The following is a 13,786-nucleotide window of genomic DNA, read 5'->3' as shown; positions in this document are numbered from 1 at the left end:
GCATGGAACATTTACTTTTTGAAAAATACAATCGCCGAAGCACAAAACTGTGCATAGTAATTCCAATTAATGTTTTGTTCTCTGTATTGATAAAGGGAAGACTTCTTCACAAGTCCTCTCTGGGTGGGGACACCACGATTTTTGAAACCAGAAAAACAAAACCGACTTGTAGCATCATTCTCTCAGAACATGACCACTTTTTCCACGAACAAATTGTGGTGGGAAAACGTGGAAACAGGTGTTCGGCAATACTCGGTTGTTATCGGAATTAGGCACGAGTGAGTGGGAGTGCAGAGGTGTGAAGTCGCACATCTGTAGCGCGAGTCTCTTTTCACACCGTTCTCGCTCTTTTTTGTTTGGGGGACTTGTTCTGATGAGGTGGAGTAGGGGTCAGGAGACGAAACGTCTGCTGCGACAGTCTTGTTCAGTTAACTACAATCTTGTAGTTCAGTTAACTGCCCAACTCCCGGCAGACGCGATCTGCGGTTGTTCTGTATCCCGAAAGTGATCAGTGTACTTTCGTTTTCTTCTTATCAGTGGGTGCCTCTTATCACGGAACCGGCTGAGGTTTGTAAACATTACCATCTCATTCACCACTTTGCGAGTAGTAAGCACGGTGCTCACTCATTCATTTTTTCACGCAACTATTCAATTTCATCGCCTCTGTCCATTAGCTTATCTCGACTCTCATTCATTTCCATTACCGAACGTATAGTAGTACTACGACCGGATAACGTTGAAACAAGCCGGCTCTTTCATTCAAGCACGGTAGCTACCTGATCAGCATGTTTACTGTGCATAAATTGATTTTCTTTTAAAAGCGCTCTTTGAATGGCAAATTTGTGTCACTCCAACCGATTCATTATCTTGTTTGCAGGAATAGTCTTCTCAAGACACCCCTTCCTTATGCATTTTGAAACAAGTCTTTTAGTTTCTACAAGGAACGTCTTCTGTGTTTACGTCATATTACAATTGTTGTTTTTTTAATTCTTCTTATTGTATTCTTACATTGTCTCACATTGTATGAGTCCTAGTTTACATTTATTATTATTGCTGTTGAATGAGTGAGTTCTCAATGGGCATGATCATGGAAACCATTGTCACTTAACAAATAGAATGAATATTTATAAAAAAAATTGCTATAATATTAATTAATCACCCTCCACTTTGACAACAAATAAAGTATTACTGCTAGGATATATATGATTAAGATTCAAAATGTAGATTTAGAATAATCTGCATTGTCAGATTTCTTCAATGCATGTATGAAACTATATTTTTCTTTATTTTGAGAAGTAGTTTGTATCTAGTATAATATTATATTCTACCTCTGATATGTGAAAAAATCAAGTATCAATTTATTAATTAGATTTGATTATTCCTCATCATTAGCCACATACTGTAACGTACGAATGAAAATGTACTGGGAGAATGTTTTAAAATATTAGAAACCAATTTTTACATCTCATTGTCATTCATTATGGTGTTCCAAACTTGAGATAATAGATAATAATATATTATTATCATTTCATCATATCAAACAATCTTATTCAACACTCATCAATCTATTGCTTCTAAACTTCCATAGTGGAACAACCTCAGTACGGGTTGTGGATTTACATGTATCCTAATCAGAAGAATCCCTGAAGTGTTGAGTTCCATTAATGAGTTCCATGCCAACTACTGAATTATCAAAAAAAATATAACCGTCACTATCAATATCATCATTCATCATACTATTACAGTCAATATCATGCGGTATCATCACTATGATCTATGAATATCACTATCATTACAACACTATTACTATCTTGGTATTATGATATTGAAATTCGTATGATGTTATTGTTAGTAACGATTATTTCCTGTTTAAAAATATTTGACAATGACTCTTCTTGGTAGAATAATATGATCCCCAGGAACTTGTTGGACCGTTGAAATCAGTTTTAAATTTAATACTAAAATTGTCTTAGAACGATATTATGTTGTATTTGTCCATTGAGATGTGATATGAATTATATTAACGGTAGTTTACTAGGTTTATAATTCAATGGTAAGAGTAATCATTAAGAGTAAATCAATAGTGATAAGGATAATTAAGAAACACATATCAGCTTCTTGGGAGTTGAGAAATTATTACGAATATATCAATCATTCCTAGCTACGAGTAATTCAATAGTGAAATGATATCCTATACTGGAGATTACATGCATCGATTATTTATTCATTGAAATTACAAAATAAATTCCTGATTGTTGAAAAAATTCATGTAAGAACAGCAACACTTGTTTGCTGTTCCATTTCAAGTATCACCCAATGATAAAAATGAAGAAAAGATAGTCCACAATTTATCATTCTCCTTATTCATCGTTAGTCGAGTTAAACCCCATAAGAAACTCAAAAGTGGGATTAATTTCTGGAGCATCAAGCAACCAAATGCATGCAACAAGCATACGGTGATAGTTTGATAACTCTACTAAAAAATCAAGTTGATTGACCCCGCTTTCAAATCTTTTATTTGAATTTTACACTTACTTGATAGGGGAACGTGTACTTGATTGCTTATTATTGTTCACGATAAACGTGGAGTGCCACGTTTCTTTCCACTTTAGAAGTACGATTTTATCATAGTTTCTAAAGAAAAACGAACTGAAGAGTGAAGTAAATTAGGATAGCGATAACAAAGAGTATTTATTGAGAGACTGAAATCTTTTCATATATTTTCAGCATGAACTTGGTAGAATCATAGACTAGGTAAACATCTGTGGTTAGATCTGTGGTATAAGCTTTTTTCGTTCCCTTAATAGAATAAGTTCATAATAGCATTCATAAATCACTTAATTTCATTACAATCATTCATGAGCAGCATATCGCTATAGACTGATATAGATTGATAAGGAAGTGATAGGAGTGATTGTTTCAACTTCAAAAATCATTCTCCCAAGCGAATAAATACAATAAAAATATGGTGAATAGATTATTATATGGATTGATAAGTCAATTATGATTACTATAATATCAATTCATCATGTCCCCTACAAAAATAATTCGTTAGAACTAGTAAGTATTTCAAATAAAAACAAATAAATATGCTTCATCTCAATTAGAAAAGTGCTACATGGAACCTTCAAAAGCAGAAACTTTTCAAACGTTCATGTATAATTCAACTTTCAGGGAAAGAACCTTCTCAGATATCTCCTCTCAAATCCACTGACTAGAATATTGTTTCAATTTTATATTCATAATTTGAGAATTTAGTATTGTAGTACAGCTTCCATTTCTTGATACATCCTAATTCATAAGATGTTTTTTAATGTAGAGAATTCAACTAATGGAACACAAATATCTCAATAGAGCATTTTCGAAAAATCATCATCATCAATCAAAACCAGTACCGTATTCAGTTTGGATCAAAATCAGCTAGAACATAAACATTAATCAATCGGAATTAGCTCTAATTGGAAGATATATAAGCGAGGCGATGATAAATCTTGTAGGCTATGTACCAGAATTATTCTCCAGCAATTATCAATGATAGAACTTATATTAGAATGGGATGAGCTATACTACACTTACAAGATATATCTACGCTCCAGTGACTCAACATCTCAATTGGATGGGAAATTGCATCAATAATAATTATGGATTACACTTCAACAGTTAAAAAAATAATTTCGGGGAGGAAAAAGCTAGGGGGAGGATAATGGTGCACTCTCAATTCATGGAAACAAATGGAGGTTCACAATGGTGGAGCAGAGAGGGGCTTCATTCCTAATACCATTACAACCATATTTATGGTTCTATGGAAGGATGAAATAGGGGTGTTTTGACCCTCTTATAAGTCACCCCAAGCTTGCATCGCTCTCTGTCAGATTGGAAATGGGGTGGAAACTGTTAGACAAGGAAGGGACGTGGAGAATTTGGAAAGCTATGGACCAATGGAAATCCTGAATGGGACAGAGATGTGAATCTCTTGAACAATAAAAGAAGAACTTTGTCGCTAAACTATTATACAAACTCAAGTCATGCTTTCGAGGGTGGCTGACTCACAGCTCGCGGTTCCCCTCTTCAAAAAAGTGGTTTGGTTCAATACAAGAGCAATTCTGAAATACAGAATGATAACAAAGATAACTTCCGCGAGCATTATACATCTTCACAAAGTTGACAGAATCTAACTTCTACTCATGCCTTGTCATACTTGTATTTGAATGATTCCTCATGACTTTTTTTCCAAAATTGATAGTTTCTTTAAGAAGGATATGCTCTACTTCACCCCAAAATCTTCCAATTGTTGGATAATTATCAACATAGATATTGTGATGAATCTTTCAAATAGATCTCATGAAAAGAGAGAAAAATTGTGATTACCTTTTAAAATGAAAGAATTTGCTAAAGGAATAGTTAGCGACCGAGCGATAAAGCTTACTTATCAATAACTGTATATTTGATAAGAGTACCGTTCTGTACTGAATATTTTTCTAGGAAAATTATTCAATAAAATTATAATTATTTTGCGAATAAAGCACAAATTGTTTATGAATCGCTCACTGATTTTGAGGTTACACTTTGTTTACTATCGATCAGATGTTTTTAAAACAGTTCGAACGCAGCTGACTGATTCAAAGCATTGTCAAATGTCATGCCGGTTTTCATGCAAGGTAAAATATCATTCCTAAAAATTATAAAACTATCCATAAAGGATCAAGAATTTCAAATAAAAAAAATAAAATGTATGTATTATTGTTGAAATTATTTATTATTTAAGAAATTATATTATACGTCAGGTCTTATTGTAACTAAATAGGTCATAGCATGAAATTATATTATTGATAAAACGGCAGAAATTAATTATAATAATCTCAAACCTAATAAAAATTGTACAAGAGTATTAATTCATTAACGATTTAATTCAACTGAACCACATGGTAATTAAATCTCTTTGGCCAGCCTAAGCCAATCACAGTGCATAGAAATAGCACCAAGAAGGTGATCGTTTGAAAGCAACACATGTTAATCTATTATCAGACACCAACCCTGCCCTATCAGTTACACTAGCACATGTACATTGTATGAGAGGAACTATGTCTATAAGATTAAGCAGTTTTAAGAATTACATAAATTAAATCATTATTGTAATTAAAGGAATTGTATTCTACTACTTGCCACTGACGTCATGTTTACGTCACAAGCGTTCTACCAATGGCAAATTTTTATGCAAATTATTACACTGAGATTCTGAGAAGCAAGGTCTAGCCTAAAAGCTTAGAGAAAAGAACAGCACTTCCCTTTTGAAATCCTCACCGTGCAGATCTCTTTTTATAGTTACCAAAGACCTATTTGTGAAAATTTCTTGTTCGATTTTAAATGTTCTATTTGTGAGCCGATATTTTAGGCCAATTTATTTGTTATTCGTAAATTTCTGTTCTCATCAATCGATAAATTTAAAAGCTTAAAGTAAATTATCCCTTAATTAATTCGGTGAAGGAGATATTTAAATTAAAATTCCCCACGTGCTGAAACCGAAGCCTGGATTGCCGCCGATCAAACGATTTTTTGATCTAAAGAAGAAAACCACGACGACCAAGGAATTTCACGTGAGTTATAAGTCATAAGGGGCCCCAATCTACGCTTCGAAAATATTTCAGTGCAGAAAAACATAAATTTTTCTTCGTTAAATTATTGGCCACGCCGACAAGCGCTTTTAGTTATTAAGAGCCTAAAATTTATTCATATTTAATTTCTAAGAATTTGTAGTTGATTAACTATCCTCCGCTGCCTGAACCACGACCCCGAGCATTTTTTAAAAATATTTTATAATTCATTTTTTCGCTATTTTTTCAAAACTGTTCAATTTTATCAATTGTAAAATTCTGTTGAATCACGCATGGTATCATGCAAGCACAAGAAAATTTTTAACTATTCTATTAATGCGAAATTATTATCAACCTGTAAATCAAATTCTGAATCTGCACTGTATGATTGCATATTTTATTGTAATATATTTCAGTTTTGTTAATTCGCTTTCTGAGTTCGATTATTTCTTAAGCCTGTCAATTATTGTGTCTGATACGTGCTATATTATCAAGAACCGATCGAATACGATCATTAGAATAATTGAATTAAGCTGGATATTGGAACAGGTCTAAGTGGATGTAGCGAGTGGGGTCAGATCAAGATATTTATTCTTTGTCCTTACCTGCTCATATATCAGCTTTTATCTGTTACCTACCTCGACTTAGGAGCGAATGCATCAATTGTACAGCAGAGGCAGCCATAGATCATATAATTCCTACAATAGAGCTTAAAACCCGACAAGACTCTGTTCTCGAAATATATTCTGAACGATATTTGGTTCAAATACCGTATTTTAATCCTTCAGAACTTATTAGAGACGCAGTCCCGTAAATTAGCTACATCGGGATTTTTGCTCGACCTGTATGATTTTGTATGCTCATTCTTCACAGGTAATAATTTTAAGGTATCCGTATTCAGTGTTTAGCGATCGCTACACTACTTATAAAAATTTCATCACAATACAATTTGTCATTAGAAGAATCAAGGGTGAGCGAGCGTTTAGGCCTCCCGCGATTCCGACAATTGTATTGAATCTTGTAGTGAATCAATCAGTCTGGTGTACACTCAGCGTCCACACACGCAATTACAAAATTTATAGCCGCTACACCATTGACTCAGTACAAGATTCACTCTACATGTGTGAAGCCGTTAAAAAACGCACCACATGATTTGCCGGCCCAACGTGAGGCATTTAGATTCAGCACTACATGATTTGGCAGATCTCTCTACATATGTGAAGCCTTCAAATCACGCTCCACATGATTTTGGCGCCCAACAGTGATAGGCATTGAAGAGGTGGATAATCGACTACGAGGATTATTTAGTTGCTCAGTATACTATAGCGCTGACAACGGGAAAATTTTTTGAAAAATTCATGGTTGTGAATTTCTTCGAATTTAGTATTAACTGTTCACTGTTATACAAAACAGCAAGACGTACCATACCCAATTTTTGAACAGAAAAGAAATTTATCGATTGATGAATTTTTAGAGAAAGAATCGAACTCAGAATTTTATTATTGTGTTATTTGAGAATTGGTCGTACTATAAGTCATAGGTATAAGAGATATCATAAGAAAGGTCATATTATTTGAAGAATATTAGGTCTATATTGAAACAATTTATAAATATTTACAGAAAAGAGGATTGAAGTTATTTACATTTTTAAAAGTTTTTAAAACATAAAGAGGGAAGTAAAATTAAATCACGGATATATTGCGGAATAATTCAAACAAAACACTGCCCCTTTTATATAAAATTGTGCAAAGAACACTAGCCTATATATAGAATTGCGGTAAGAACTTATGAGAGTAAAATATTTATAATAATAGTAATAATAAATTATAAGAGGCGTACCTGTATTACCGCATAAGTGTCCACTGTGTATCCTGTATGTTATCGTTATTTTATGTTAACGATATTGCTAATTTGATTCACTTCATCACTGAACATATTATTAAATCACACTTTTGTATTTCTTCATTGAACGAATTTTTCTCACTATTTCAATTTTTGATCATTTACTTATAATCGTTTCACATAACCTCACATGTTTGCGGTCGTTTCAACACACTTGCATCGTTATAACATTAAATAAATTATGGAAGGTCCACACCGCATCCTGGAGGCCACGTCAGCAATTTCAGAGACGGAAGATGTCGCGCGGGAGAAACGCCCATGCACCGCCGTTCCAGAGGTCCAGACGTCTGTACCTCACACTACGGAATCCCCGCCGCCGACCGAAGGCCACATACCCACCCTTCCCGTGCTAGAGATGAGCATCATCCTGAAAGCAATAACCAAGATGAACGAACAAATGAAGGAAGAATTAAAAGAAGACATTAGACAGTGGAGGGAAGAAATCAGACAGGCAAGGGAAGCCGACAAACAAGCCAGAGAAGAACTAAAGGAAGACAATAAACAAAAAAATGAAGAATTAAGGAAAGCAAGTAAAGAACTACTCGAAGAACACGAACAAGCAAATGAAGAATTAAAGAAGGAAATCCAACAGTGGAGGAAAACAAGTGAACAAGGTTTTGAGAAACTGGATCAACAGTTGGAGGAAGCAGCGGAAAGAAGCAGGATGTTAGGACGGCAAATCAAGGAGAAAAGTCAGACAATTAAAATCAATATTGGACCAGTGATCGAGCCCATGCATGCGAAAGCAGACACACTCGAAGGAGAGGTCATAAAACAGACAAGTGAACATGACACATGTATGGGAGACCAACCTACCGAGAATGTCAAGACTGAAGTCGCGCCGCACCCCGCAGAACGCCGAGAGGGACCAGCCGACATCACCCGCCAGGCCGAGGACGACATCCATCAGGTAGAGGGACAGCCCGTACCACCGCGCGCCGGACACCAGGAATCCAAGGACGTTGCCCGCCGAGTGGAAGAGCAGCCCGGACCGCCGACCGCACGTATCTCCCATCCACCAAGGACAGCACCTGCAACACATCAAATCAGTATCCATCAAAAACAATCAGAAAACAACATTAGAACAATTAAAATCCGCATAAAGTCAAGACCACACACAATCAGCAAAACAATTCAAGAAAGAAGAAGAATATCTAGAAGAACCTACAACCACCGCCGTCATGTTAGGCTAAAATCGTACATCAAGCTTCCTACCAGCATGCAAGAAAAAAGGAAGACGGTATCAGGAAGGACCTACAATCACCGCAGTCATGTCCGGTTGAAATCAAACAGACTGTACACCGGCATGCAACAAAGGAAAGGATTATTTGAAAAAACCCACAGACACCACCGGCATGTCAGGTTTAAAAAGATCAAACTGCATGTTACTGGCCGACAAAGAGGAAATACGTTTGTAAGGATTGATTTACACCACCGGCACATTCGTTTTAAACCAAGTTTGATAAAACGGATAGTTGCAAATTGGAATGAAAACTTGAAACAAATACTGAAATCAAATTTAGATGGGGGCTTAAGGAATAATTTTTGAATTAATTTGGAAGCTACGTTGTGAATACATAAATCATCAAACTTGTCATAATCACAGCCTACCCACCGAATCATATCTTTGCAGACTAGCATCTTTCTACTGCAGCCTAGTTAATCAACATAACCTAAACTTCGCCACATCTCCGCTAATAAGGAAATATTATTAATTCACTTCAAATGAAGAAAATCGAAATCAACTTTAATAACAGAAGAAATTAAAACTACGAAACAACCTTAAAAATTTTCCAACCTAATCAAGCCATCCGCCTCATGCTACAATCATCACAGAAACAATCGCCTAGTTATATCCGCCCAACTGGAAAACAAAAACAAAAATTGTATTATCCACAGAAAATAATTATAAATTATAAATCAGATGAAGTTAGTAGTGAATAGGAAGAAAGAAAATAAACAAAGTTTATTTGAAAAAATGCGTAAATATAACCTCGAAATACAGAATCGATCAAGAAATCTATTCAGAACCAAAGCCTGTTCGATAATTTTCTTCGTCATCCCAGCCAATGTGTGCGAAATCACAGAATAAATCATTATGAATCAAAGCAATATCGTTCTTAAATGTTATAATCTATTATTTAATGTGAAATTATAAGTAAAAAACGCAACCAAAAATATATATTTATGTTAACTTGCACGAAATGCGCATGTTATATGTCATATAAATGTATTGCTAAAAAAGCTAAAAAGAAAATGAAATTCTTACCTTCAAATGTGAAATTTATTACTGTTGCATCAAAAGATCATGAATTGAAATTCAAATTGATAAATGTAATCTTAAAGACTTAATATTTGTAACCAACATTGATAAAAATCAAGAAAGCCATTTCAAGTGTAACCCTGTTTGTACACAACGTACTAAACGCAAATAAGAAATTGCTCGAGTCAAACGGTAGACGATTGTCAAGTCACCGAAGTAAAATCACACTCTCACCCAATTTATGTAAAAGCCAGAATAAAGAGTCGAAACCGGTAATAACTATGAAAAAATGATGAAAGTCTATATTTGTTGCAAATACTATTCAAATCTTAAGAAGTAATATGTGAAATTTTGTATATTTGTTATAGTTATGGGTCTGCTCATAAGCCACCCGTGAATGGAAGTTGTGGAGTTTTTTTTAATGAAGGATCCTAAGAGACCTCATTAATTATTGTATTTCGATTGTATCCAATGGAAGGAACAATCAATTATTTATTTTCTCGTAGCCAAAAGTGCACGATATATTGTTTTTAGTGTTAAGTGTTGAGTTTTCGTAGAAGTAAGGAGATGAAATGGTGTATTCATCACAATATCGGATTTTTCAAATAGTCATTGTTTCGACTCGTCTCCCAATTACCTATTTAAAATATCCTGGGGGCTTTTGTGTGATGAATCTTTCAAATAGATCTCATGAAAAGAGAGAAAAATTGTGATTACCTTTTAAAATGAAAGAATTTGCTAAAGGAATAGTTAGCGACCGAGCGATAAAGCTTACTTATCAATAACTGTATATTGATAAGAGTACCGTTCTGTACTGAATATTTTTCTAGGAAAATTATTCAATAAAATTATAATTATTTTGCGAATAAAGCACAAATTGTTTATGAATCGCTCACTGATTTTGAGGTTACACTTTGTTTACTATCGATCAGATGTTTTTAAAACAGTTCGAACGCAGCTGACTGATTCAAAGCATTGTCAAATGTCATGCCGGTTTTCATGCAAGGTAAAATATCATTCCTAAAAATTATAAAACTATCCATAAAGGATCAAGAATTTCAAATAAAAAAAATAAAATGTATGTATTATTGTTGAAATTATTTATTATTTAAGAAATTATATTATACGTCAGGTCTTATTGTAACTAAATAGGTCATAGCATGAAATTATATTATTGATAAAACGGCAGAAATTAATTATAATAATCTCAAACCTAATAAAAATTGTACAAGAGTATTAATTCATTAACGATTTAATTCAACTGAACCACATGGTAATTAAATCTCTTTGGCCAGCCTAAGCCAATCACAGTGCATAGAAATAGCACCAAGAAGGTGATCGTTTGAAAGCAACACATGTTAATCTATTATCAGACACCAACCCTGCCCTATCAGTTACACTAGCACATGTACATTGTATGAGAGGAACTATGTCTATAAGATTAAGCAGTTTTAAGAATTACATAAATTAAATCATTATTGTAATTAAAGGAATTGTATTCTACTACTTGCCACTGACGTCATGTTTACGTCACAAGCGTTCTACCAATGGCAAATTTTTATGCAAATTATTACACTGAGATTCTGAGAAGCAAGGTCTAGCCTAAAAGCTTAGAGAAAAGAACAGCACTTCCCTTTTGAAATCCTCACCGTGCAGATCTCTTTTTATAGTTACCAAAGACCTATTTGTGAAAATTTCTTGTTCGATTTTAAATGTTCTATTTGTGAGCCGATATTTTAGGCCAATTTATTTGTTATTCGTAAATTTCTGTTCTCATCAATCGATAAATTTAAAAGCTTAAAGTAAATTATCCCTTAATTAATTCGGTGAAGGAGATATTTAAATTAAAATTCCCCACGTGCTGAAACCGAAGCCTGGATTGCCGCCGATCAAACGATTTTTGATCTAAAGAAGAAAACCACGACGACCAAGGAATTCACGTGAGTTATAAGTCATAAGGGGCCCCAATCTACGCTTCGAAAATATTTCAGTGCAGAAAAACATAAATTTTTCTTCGTTAAATTATTGGCCACGCCGACAAGCGCTTTAGTTATTAAGAGCCTAAAATTTATTCATATTTAATTTCTAAGAATTTGTAGTTGATTAACTATCCTCCGCTGCCTGAACCACGACCCCGAGCATTTTTTAAAAATATTTTATAATTCATTTTTTCACTATTTTTTCAAAACTGTTCAATTTTATCAATTGTAAAATTCTGTTGAATCACGCATGGTATCATGCAAGCACAAGAAATTTTTAACTATTCTATTAATGCGAAATTATTATCAACCTGTAAATCAAATTCTGAATCTGCACTGTATGATTGCATATTTTATTGTAATATATTTCAGTTTTGTTAATTCGCTTTCTGAGTTCGATTATTTCTTAAGCCTGTCAATTATTGTGTCTGATACGTGCTATATTATCAAGAACCGATCGAATACGATCATTAGAATAATTGAATTAAGCTGGATATTGGAACAGGTCTAAGTGGATGTAGCGAGTGGGGTCAGATCAAGATATTTATTCTTTGTCCTTACCTGCTCATATATCAGCTTTTATCTGTTACCTACCTCGACTTAGGAGCGAATGCATCAATTGTACAGCAGAGGCAGCCATAGATCATATAAATTCCTACAATAGAGCTTAAAACCCGACAAGACTCTGTTCTCGAAATATATTCTGAACGATATTTGGTTCAAATACCGTATTTTAATCCTTCAGAACTTATTAGAGACGCAGTCCCGTAAATTAGCTACATCGGGATTTTTGCTCGACCTGTATGATTTTGTATGCTCATTCTTCACAGGTAATAATTTTAAGGTATCCGTATTCAGTGTTTAGCGATCGCTACACTACTTATAAAAATTTCATCACAATACAATTTGTCATTAGAAGAATCAAGGGTGAGCGAGCGTTTAGGCCTCCCGCGATTCCGACAATTGTATTGAATCTTGTAGTGAATCAATCAGTCTGGTGTACACTCAGCGTCCACACACGCAATTACAAAATTTATAGCCGCTACACCATTGACTCAGTACAAGATTCACTCTACATGTGTGAAGCCGTTAAAAAACGCACCACATGATTTGCCGGCCCAACGTGAGGCATTTAGATTCAGCACTACATGATTTGGCAGATCTCTCTACATATGTGAAGCCTTCAAATCACGCTCCACAATATGTAGATGAAATATTCTTTGTAGGGGAACTTTGTAGAAGAAATATTCCACAGTTGATGTTCTGAACAGTTTCCAAATGTTCAGAATCTCAGTATAGGTTTTGAGAATGGTGGATGTCATGGTATTCAAATTTAGAATGATGAGGAAATTTAAAAATATGATTTCGAAAATCTATCAATAATATCTGAGAAGAAAAAGGGAAAGGTGCTAATAGAATGAATCTTCCCTCAAGTTTTTATCCTTCCAATAGGTTGGCATAACTTATTGTACTTCTTTCAAATGGAAATTCGGGAGTGGATCAGCTCAGAAATTAAATATGATTTCCATTCATTCATTTAATCTATTGCAAACCTTTCTGAATTGCCTAACAGGGTTTAGCCAAAACAATTTTTATTACAATTCACAGTCCAATTGAACATTCCAAATGTTCGTATCACAGATTTTAACTTGACGATTAACACTCAAAGACAGGTAAACAATCCATTTTGAATTGAAAGAGTTAGCAATGGTGCGCGGAATTGAAAAATTCAAGACACTCAATCCCAATAAACTGGAAAGGCTCTTCAACAATTGAAAATTCAATGACCTCACAGATCGAAATTGAAAAAAGATCGATAACAAACATCGATCCGCTTACCCTTGACAATTTTGAACAGAAATTTTATTATTTTTTCATGTTGGTGGCAAAGTTTAATCGAATATAACGAATCGAACATGTTGTTGAAAAAAGGTGTGTCGCCATGTTTGATGAGCCAGTTGTTGATTCCCCTCTTTGTCGGACCTACACCTCCACTCCACCTTCCCTTTCCCTCACACCTCTAACAAATAGCCGGCTATTTTTCATGAGGT

General features: G+C 34.4%; 1 protein-coding gene across 1 annotated transcript in view; it reads left to right on the top strand.

The window, feature by feature from the left end:
* Window positions 1–306: 306 nt before the first annotated feature.
* Window positions 307–13,786, top strand: part of LOC111048420 (RGM domain family member B) — a 122,250-nt gene continuing 108,770 nt past the window's right edge. Inside the window, exon 1 of the mRNA XM_022334294.2 lies at window positions 307–567. The gene's annotated coding sequence lies outside the window, so the exon portion shown is untranslated. The remainder of the gene's footprint in view (window positions 568–13,786) is intronic.

The sequence above is a fragment of the Nilaparvata lugens genome, chromosome 2, assembly GCF_014356525.2.
Source record: "Nilaparvata lugens isolate BPH chromosome 2, ASM1435652v1, whole genome shotgun sequence".
In the NCBI taxonomy this organism is placed as follows: Eukaryota; Metazoa; Arthropoda; class Insecta; order Hemiptera; family Delphacidae; genus Nilaparvata; species Nilaparvata lugens.
Note: the sequence above shows the minus strand (reverse complement) of the source record. Positions and strands in the feature narration are given on the sequence as shown.